Source organism: Nipponia nippon, unplaced genomic scaffold, assembly GCF_047370975.1.
Source record: "Nipponia nippon isolate SJK-2023a ecotype South Korea unplaced genomic scaffold, ASM4737097v1 scaffold_3, whole genome shotgun sequence".
Taxonomy (NCBI): Eukaryota; Metazoa; Chordata; class Aves; order Pelecaniformes; family Threskiornithidae; genus Nipponia; species Nipponia nippon.
This window is the reverse complement of record NW_028262347.1, coordinates 9,157,800-9,167,305: the sequence shown is the minus strand read 5'-3', so window position 1 is coordinate 9,167,305 and position 9,506 is coordinate 9,157,800. Positions and strand designations below refer to the sequence as shown.

At 39.8% G+C, this 9,506-nt stretch overlaps 1 long non-coding RNA gene across 1 annotated transcript; it reads right to left on the bottom strand.

The window, feature by feature from the left end:
- Positions 1-1,840: 1,840 nt before the first annotated feature.
- Positions 1,841-5,854, bottom strand: LOC148054497 (uncharacterized). Its single transcript, XR_015707013.1, has 3 exons — positions 5,733-5,854; positions 3,622-4,011; positions 1,841-2,476 (listed from the first exon to the last, which is right to left on the bottom strand). It is a non-coding gene; the product is annotated as an uncharacterized LOC148054497 (long non-coding RNA).
- Between the last annotated feature and the right edge of the window lie 3,652 nt (positions 5,855-9,506).

Below are 9,506 nucleotides of genomic sequence, written 5' to 3'. Positions count from 1 at the left end.
GCTTTTCTATTAATCAGTGACACAAATATCTATAAACTTCTGAACAACATTATATTAATAGTTATAGCATGCAACATAAAACATATCTTCTTCCCCCTCTATGTCCTTTTTGTTCCCTGTTCTTCTCATTAATTGTCTTATTAGTGAATTATGGAAAATTCAATTTAAATGCTTTGCCCACAGTCTTGAAGTTCTGTGTCAGGGAAACATATGTGAAGTTACTCTTCAGAGCCTAGCAAATGTCTCCAGCGGTATAGCTGAGAGGGACTCCTGGAGGTGTCTCAGGAACCCTAACCTCTCTTGAGTGAGAGTAACCAAAGACTGCTCTCCTCCAGCTTCTCAAAGACCAAGCCTCAGGATGCTTAGGACCCTCTGCATCATTCCTCCCTGCCTTGAGTGAGACTGGCAAGCCATTCTCCTGTTTTTTTAAGATTCAAAAAGATCCCCTTACCCTACAAAAAATTTAAACCACACTTTTTTGCCTATTGGAGCGCACAGCTGAGGGTCATACACATGAAAATGTTTTCTCTGTCTGCTATTATTTTGCCCATATTTCTTCTTATGTCTGTGTAATATTTGACAGTGTTTCAAGTAAAAAAAAATAAAATCACAGCTTCAAACTGCACATGACAAATTTGGGTTGAAATAACCAAAGCTTTCTCAAATCTGTAAGGAAACTCATCCTACAATGAAAAGTTTTGAATAAGCTTAAAAGCTGATGCCTGCAGCCCTGCCTAGAATAAGTACACAGGGAAGTTGCATTGAGAAAAACAGCATGTTAATAACCATGAAATTATGTTTAGCTTTTAAAAGAACAAATCTCCATCTCTTAGCCTGAAACCCACTGTTTGGCAAAAATTCCCATAACCCTTCTCGAAAGAGAGACACGTAGGAAGATACAGATGGAGGGAATAATAATGAGGGGGCTATAAACAGAGGGTCTGAACACACAGATCTGCAGGGGAAAATAAGCAAACTGTGAGGTTATTTCAGGTTACAAATGCCAATAACCAGTTGATGGAGGGGTAAATAAAAAAGAGCGTGAATTCATCTCTTTGGTTTATAAAAGAAGATTATACATATGAAATTCTTGAAATTACAGGTGAATAGACAGTGATATACAGGAAAATTTGTCTTCAGTTGCATTAAGGCAGGACTGGTTTCTCTATTCATGATTTTGTAGTGCTTTTCCCTAATGTTGTTAATTACAGTAGTTGCTCAATTATTGTTCTCTTCCTTTTTTGACCAGAAGGGACTCTTACTTGTATACTGAAAATTCCTTTCATTCTTTTACTAAGCTTTCTAAACTTGTCTTGTTTTCTTTCACTATGTTAACTGTATTTTTTTTACTTCTTGTCACTATCAATTATTACTTCAATCAGTATTTTCAAGGCATTTTTTAATTAACCTTTTGAAACACCACAGTGAAACATTACAGTTGGCATAACATACACAACCACGTCATGCTCACTGCTTCACATGTAACTACTAAGTGCCAATCAGGAACCCAATTCATCTGTATTCAATAGAACAGATTTTTGCTCTGTGTGAGTAGTGACAAAAAAAAAATTAAAAGGCTTCAATATAATTTTTCTTCAGAGGTATGTATGAAGAATCCTCTGTGTGTCTCCCACACTGAAGTTTCCTGCAGTTTAGTCACTTTCTTACAGAGGAATTTGGCTTAGTGTCTTTGAAACACGTCTCCTCCTGGGTTTTGTCAGTTAGGAAACAGATCTACCAGCATTCAAGATCATGTGGTATTGAATTTCTAAGAACTCCAAAACAAGGAATACTGGTTTTAATAGAAAGAAACATCTTCTCTCTTCTTATGACAATTCTATCCTTCTTAAGCAGAAAGTCCCACCTAATTTTAACTTTTCAATCCAAAAGGCCCATTAGGTTTTTGTGTGATGCTTCTCTTAAATTTCAACAGTAAGAATGTCCAGTTCTTCTGCCCCATGGTGCATTTCTCTTTGCACAATTTGGTTTTTTCTCTTCCCTTTCATCCTTTTCACCTTGTTCAATGTGCTTGTGGTACCTTAAGTTTGAGTTGGAACCACATTTTCCTCATTCCAGTTTGGTTGTTGGTTCAGTGTGCTTGTGGCTGCTCAAGAAAACTGGACCCAGCTCTCCAGCTGAGGTCTCCCCAGTTCTGAATGGAGAGATGGATTGTGTTATGTGGCTCACTCTTGCTTATACTGATTTGGCTGGAATTTGTTTTTTCTACCACAGCCTGTCATTATGTTTCATGGTCACCTGTGAGCAACAAAAACTTCTTAGTCTTTTTCTACAGACCTGCAACCCAAACATTTCTTCACTATCTTATATTAGGACAGCAGACCGTTTTTGCCTGAGAACTGTATCTGTATCCCAGTCACGCAGAATTCAGCATTTTTTTCAATTCTCACTCCCAGTTTCACAGCATCATTCGGATTCCTGTTCTCCATTTCTTCAGGCCATCTCAACTCAATGCCACCTGCAGAATTACAAAGCTCATAACAGCTCATTAATGACAATACTGAATAGCAACAGACTCAATTCAAGTCCTTCGGGAACACCATTAAATTCATCCTTCAGTTTCAACACTGAACCATTAAAATATATAATTTTCCAAACAAGTTTGCATCTACTGTGCACTAAATTACTCTCTTCCATTTTTTTTCCCTCTATTTTTATGAATTACTGCAGAAGACTATCAAGGTGCTTACTCTTGAAATTGAGGTATGGGATGTAGGATATTTTCCACATGTCCTCTTATTCTATAATCAAGGAAATTAGGTTTAATTTCGTATTATTTATTCTTATTCAGTGTATAGTTGTTAATCTTTTGATGACTGTCTTTCACGTGAACATGATTATTTGTCTCACTCTTCCTTCCAGAAATTGATTTCCTCCAAACATTGAACTGACCAGGTTGTGGAGCTGCTTGCAGCGATTTGCAAGTAGTACCATAACTAATCACAGTTCTCTCGTTAACTTTGTTTCCTTCTATAATCACCTTTGATCTAAGTACCCCACCGCTACCACACTTTTCTGCTTTTCCAGAGTGCAAGGCAAAATGTACAGTAGGAGGACCAAAGAATGCATGATGTGAGTATCACTGGATGCTACACTGGATATGTCTACAGAGAGCTTCTCCTAGGCTACTGGAAGAGGGAAGAGGGCTTGTTTACAAATGGATTCCTTTGGAGCCACAAAGAAACCTTGGCACTTGCAGTAGCCTCCCTGAGATCTTCCAGGTACACAGGCTTGGGAGCATTTGGCTCCTGCCCAGGCTTTCCCAGGAAGGCAGCATTGGAAGAAGCTGAGAGATGATTCTCCCAGCTCTCAGACTGAGTTCCTCCTCTCTGGCATAGTCCCCAGGGAGGAGGAATGCTGACCAGCACCACAACCTAAGCAGACCTTTGATTGAACTCCTCCCTAGAGAAAAGCCTTTGGTGAGTGAATTAGAGAACTAAGATATTCAAGCGACCTAATATATAGATAGGTCCTTCTTGCGTAACACATGAGTATTTTAAACTGCAAATTGATACTGAAGTGGTGCATTCTCAACCATTCATCCCACAGGAAAAAGCTCATAGTACCAATATCATAGTTATTTCTCATTTCCCAGTTGCTAACCTGCTTTTCCTTGGTATTGCTGCTAGCCATGTCAGAGTTTCCATTTTCTTTCCTCAGGCTCTTGTCACTTGATTGCAGCAGTTCACCAGATGTCCCAACTTTATTCTATAATTTGCATTCTTCCCTTTTCTGCACAGCTCCACATTGATTAGTCTTGTGTAAACATCTAAGTCCAAAGTCAATGCACATAGGCACCAGGCTATATTCCCATTGAAATCAGCATGAGGCTATACTGGCTTTTCAGAATCTCATTGTTTTGGCTTGTGATTAAATTAATCATGCCAGCTACTGCACAAGTAGCTGTACAATTCAAATCCATACCATAAGTTTTCCAGTCTACCATGAACATGTTCTTCCATGGACTGTGAGAAATTTTCACTGAATAATTATCTGCAAGAGAAACCGCTCATCAGTGAGAGGAAAAAACCCAAGATATTTAAATTGTCTCCAGAAACTTTATGGCAAAACTCGGTTTTGCTCTTAATTCTTCTTGGAGAAGAACTGCTAACCTCAAAATTTCCTTTCCAGTGGGCTTTGGTGGTATGAACAGAGACCCAGGACACTCTCCTATAGTTTCCCAGAAGGAAAACATTTGGTCCTGGACTATGAATCAAAGGTTCTTGTGATAGGACTCCTGTGCCTATGTCTGGGTGTCTACATCTACACAAGTCGCCCAAGACCCCTTAATAGACAATGTTAATGGTAATTGTCACGGTCACTAGAGTTAGGAGGTCAATAATCTCACCCTAACATAGGTACCTGGGGCTGGTCAAGTGAATGACTTACTGACTAACTCTCCATTGTTATAAGGGGAGAATAAGCAACTAGTTCAGATATAGACACCTACATGTTAAAGTTAGCCAGTAAAACATTAGTTGCATCCCCATTTCTATCAGTTATTCAGATGACTCAGGTATTTTTATGCATTTTCTCTAGTCTTGTTATCCAATCATCATCCTTCAATTCTGTTATGTCCCAATTCTCACACCTTATCTCAATTTTCCCTGACTAGCTCAGCTTCCTTCTGTCTCTCTTTTCCTCACATGAAGTCTTGGGTTTCCTCCCAAAGGATCCACTCCCAATGTCCACACGATTATGTGGATCATTATTTGAAACTTTTCTTTTCATGGATCTCCACTGTTCAAATGTGGTCATTCCATTTGCAATTTTTCTGTCCAGCTAGTCCTAATATCACACCACTGGACTCTCAACTTTAATATTCCCATCCCAGACATATTTCCCTTTCTCTTTTTATTCCAATTCCCCCTGCCTTGAGTCCTTTCCCCTTACTTCAGTCCTGGTCCAACTATTCTTCACCGTAAATTCTCTGTCCTTGATTTTTCATCCTTCCACAACCATTTCCCCCCAGTGTTACATCTCTTAGCTTTCTTTCATCCCCACCCCACAGGATTCTAACCCCCATTTTACCTACCTGTTTCAGGCACGCAACACAGTCTTCCCTCTCCTCCTCCTATCAGTCTTTCCCCTCATCTTGTCCTATTTTGTGCCCTTATCATTCAAGTAACCTTCTTCCAACTTGCTCTATCATTTCGTAGAATCATAGAAACATAGAATCATTTAGGTTGGAAAAGACCCTTAATATCATCAGGTCCAATTTCCTATGAACACCCCCAATCACACATATAGCTATACTTTCCTCTTCATGAAAATAAAGCTTTTTACTCTTCCAGATGCTCCCTGGACCAACACAGTTTGGAAACAAGCTGGTAACAGGGGCACTCCCTAGCTCTCAGTCTGGGTGCCTACACATAGCACTTGCAGAAGAGCCCAGAACTGCAACCATAGTGTTCTGCCTGTCCCAGGACTGGAGATCTCCATCAACATTCTCAGGACATTTAATGACTGAATATAGGTACCCACTACAAATATGCAAAACATGATTATTTCTTTAAAGCTGTAAATGTAAACATTTTTCTACAGCATTTGTACATTAAGAGAAACAACATCAATCTGAAACAAAGGCCACCCTCTTCCCCCTGACAATTTTTAGTCCTCACTCCAGATTTTAAGAAAGTAGAGACAGCTTTAATACAGTGTTTTGAAGGCTTTTCTTTACCTCGAGAGCAGTGTTTAACAGCAAGCATTCTTACCAGCCTCAGCTATAATATGGCTCACTGCCTGGAGAAACTGCCCGTGTGCACAGCCTGGAGAGCCGAGCCCCATGGAGACAAAGGCATATGACAAACCCTCACATTGCTTCAGAGCTGCTTGAAGAGGAGAATCTGATCTATTGACTTGTTCTGAAAATAGCACCCAGTGGGAGGTGACTGACTGGCTAATACCTGTGGTGTTTCCATTACCGATTGGGATGAAGTCTGTTGCCAAGAATCCTAGGGCAGTTTCCTTGGCAACCAGAAGAAATGCACAGCTGTGATGCACATGACTTTTCAGGTGCTTTTTTAACTCCTCTGAAACAATGAACTGCCCTACCAGAACCATACCTCAGACAGATAAATAAAACCTAGGTGTACATCCAAATGGTGAATAGCGTATATATTCAAGGATGAATTTGAGCTGAGCCTGAAATCTGTCATGTAACAAACCCTCAAGAGAGCAAGCAGGCTGGAAGTATTTCTACTATTCAAGATGGCAGAAAGTTTGCAAGATTATCTACTTCTTTATTTTATAACCTTTGGATAAGAAATTGCAAGAGACTGAAGATAATTTCCATGAGATATATAGATAAATCTAACATGGAATTAATTTGGATATCCCTATTAAACCCAAAGCCCTCAAATTTCAAAGTTGATTGCATATAATGTACTGTTCATCAGAAGCACTATGGGCATTTACAGAAATCAGAACATATTTTGAAATTATTTTAACAAGAATATATGAAATCTAAGCCAAAGCATACAACAATAATGCTAATAACAGTATATAGTTACTCATTATTTGTATGTAGAGTTGGCCACAAATTTTCTGTGGACAGTAAATTCACTGAAAAATTCAGTTTCATGAATTCAAGTTATACTGAGAGGCAGTTTCAGCCCAAGTATGACCAATATGATTCAACAAAGTGTTCCATTACAAAATATTGAAATATATTATATAGTAATTTTAAAAGGAAATATTCTTTTACGTTTCAGAGTTCTGGGGTTTGATTTGAAAAATTACCTACTTTTTAGGGAAAAAAAAGCAATTTAAAAAAAATAGATAACCCCAAGTCAAGAGATATCATGTGCAATTTATCAACAATTAGTGACAAGACCAAAACTGTCTTGGAGATTTTGGGGCGGGGGGGGGGGGGTGGTGTTAGCCCTTTAAGATGAAAAAACAAAGTGTTATTATTCCAGTTGAACACAGAGTTTTATTTTTCAGTTTAATAAATAGCCAGAAACATCCATTCTCCTGCTCTGTGCTTGGGAGGAATAAACACATGCAAGGAAGGTAAGGAGAAATTGAAAGGGATGCAGTAGATCAAATAAGAAAAGGAGAGGGAGTGAAGAAAGGGACTTATCAAAGGTGACAAGCCAGATGACAAATGTAAATGTTTTTGAACTCTATCTGCTGACATCAGGAGGCTGAATCCACACTCTTCTCTATTAGTATTGATGGATGACAATCATTGGAGGAGCACCAAGGAACAGAGATAATTCTTTTTGAGCTAAGAAAGGGGTGTCATCTGAGATCTAGAATCCCAGATAAAATTTTGACTAGACAGATCATAAGAAATTTCAGAAAACTTCCCTAATTTTTACTTGTGGCTGAGAGAGTGAGTTGCTGGGAGAGGAAGATAATAAAGTGTTACTGTGGCAAAAAATAACTATAGAATACAAAGAGTGTTGCATAAGGAAATAAATCAGCCCAGTCTATCATCAGTGGGAGTCAGGCAAAATATATCTGAAGCAGGGTGAGACTGGTAGCAAACCAGTAAGACAGAACAATGTGCACTATCAAAATAATCAGAGAAATCTGGGTTGACCTGGACATTTTAAATGAGGACACTGCATGCATCTGAATGAATCATTAGCAGAGACTTAGGTGCTTTCCTAAAACAGATTACATTCATAATAAATAGACTTGAGTAGTGAATTTTAAAATCATATTAGTGGTAAAGGTTGATGCCTGGGGCCACATTAGCTCAGCATCAAGCTCTGATCTGTCATAGATCAATGAAATGTAGCAAGCCTGAATTGCTGATTCAATTTAGTGTTCATTTACTTTCAGAGCAGAACATAAATAGTAAGGAAGAAAATGTGAAACATGTTCTCCGAGACCAAGATTGTGTTCTATGGGGAACTTAGCATGCATGCACGTGTTTATCTTGTGAATATTTAGGGAGCCAAGTATTGAAACAGCCCAGTAGGTTCTGAAACTGAATCTGTCTCGATACCCCAAAGGCCTTTTACCACTGAAGTTGAAAGAAACTTTGCCTTCCTCCCCAGCAGATGCTGAACACAACCATGCTGGGTGCATAAGCAAGAACAAACCTTGGCAGAGTAGTAGTGAAACCTCCCAACAAGAATGTAGTGATTGTAGCATCTGATTTAGAATCACAGAATATCTCAAGTTGGAAGGGACCCATAAAGATCATCGAGTCCAACTCCTTGCTCCTTGCAGGGCTACTTAAAACTAAACCATGTGATTAAGAGAACCATCCTGACGCTCCTTGAACTCTGACAGACTTGGTGCTATGACCACTTCCCTGGGCAGCCTGTTCCAGTGACCAACCACCCTCTCAGTGAAGAACCTTTTCCTAATGTCCAATCTCAACTTCCTCTGATGCACCTTCATTCCATTTCCTTGTGTCCTGTCGCTGGTCACCAGAGAGAGGAGATCAGCACCTCCCCCTCCACTGCCTCCCTTGAGGAAGGTGTAGACTGTAATGAGGGTACCCCTCAGCCTTCTTTTCTCCAAGCTGAACAAACCAGGTGACCTCAGCCACTCCTTGTAAGTCTTTCCCTCGAGGCCTTTCACCATCTTGGTCACCCTCCTCTGGACACACTCCAATAGTTTGATGTCCTTCTTATATTGAGGCACCCAAAACTGCACAGAGTACTCGAGGTGGGGTCATACCAGTGCAGTGTAGAGTGGGACAATCACCTCCCTCGACTGGCTAGCTATGCTGTGCTGGATGCACCCCAGGATGTGGTTGGCCCTTTTGGCTGCCAGGGCACACTGTTGACTCATATTCAACTTGCCGTCTGCCCAAACCCCCAGTTCTCTTTCCACGGGGCTGCTCTCCAGCCTCTTGTCCCCCAGTTTGTGTGTATAACAAGGATTACCACATCCCAGGTGAAGAATCCAACACTTGCTCTTGTTAAATTTCATACAGTTGGTGACTGCGCAGCTATTTAGCCTATCCAGATCTCATGCCTGAATAGGAAAAGGTCCAGTCTGCATAACTGGACAACTATGCAACAGGAGAAGGAAAGGAAACATATTTTTTCTTCTTTCAAATGGCTTCAAAATTTTTCCAAAGAACTTAAGACAACCTGACATGTCTTTAATAAAGCTATGAAAGATTGATTAATATTCCATTTATATTCAGCTACAGTTATTTTACACTTATATTAGATCAGATACAGAATTTAGAGTCAGTACAACAGAAGTGTGGTCACCCGGTTGTTAAGGGATCCTTCCTGTAACATACGTGCTACAACACTGAAGCTTTTGCCATGGGAACATGAAGCTGCTGAGTGTCATCAAATGCTGTCAGTGAGACAAAGTAGCAGCTTAGAGAAGTATTAAAACTTCTAAAAAAGTTTTGAAATCTTCTCCAAAAAAGTATTTTAAATTGTAGCTCAGTCTCACAGAAGTCATCCTGGGATACTTCCACCTGAGCCAGCCCATGCAGTAGCGTTATTTAGTCTTTGAAAGCAGAATTATACTGGACCCTTCCTACTGCTCTACTGACAGTC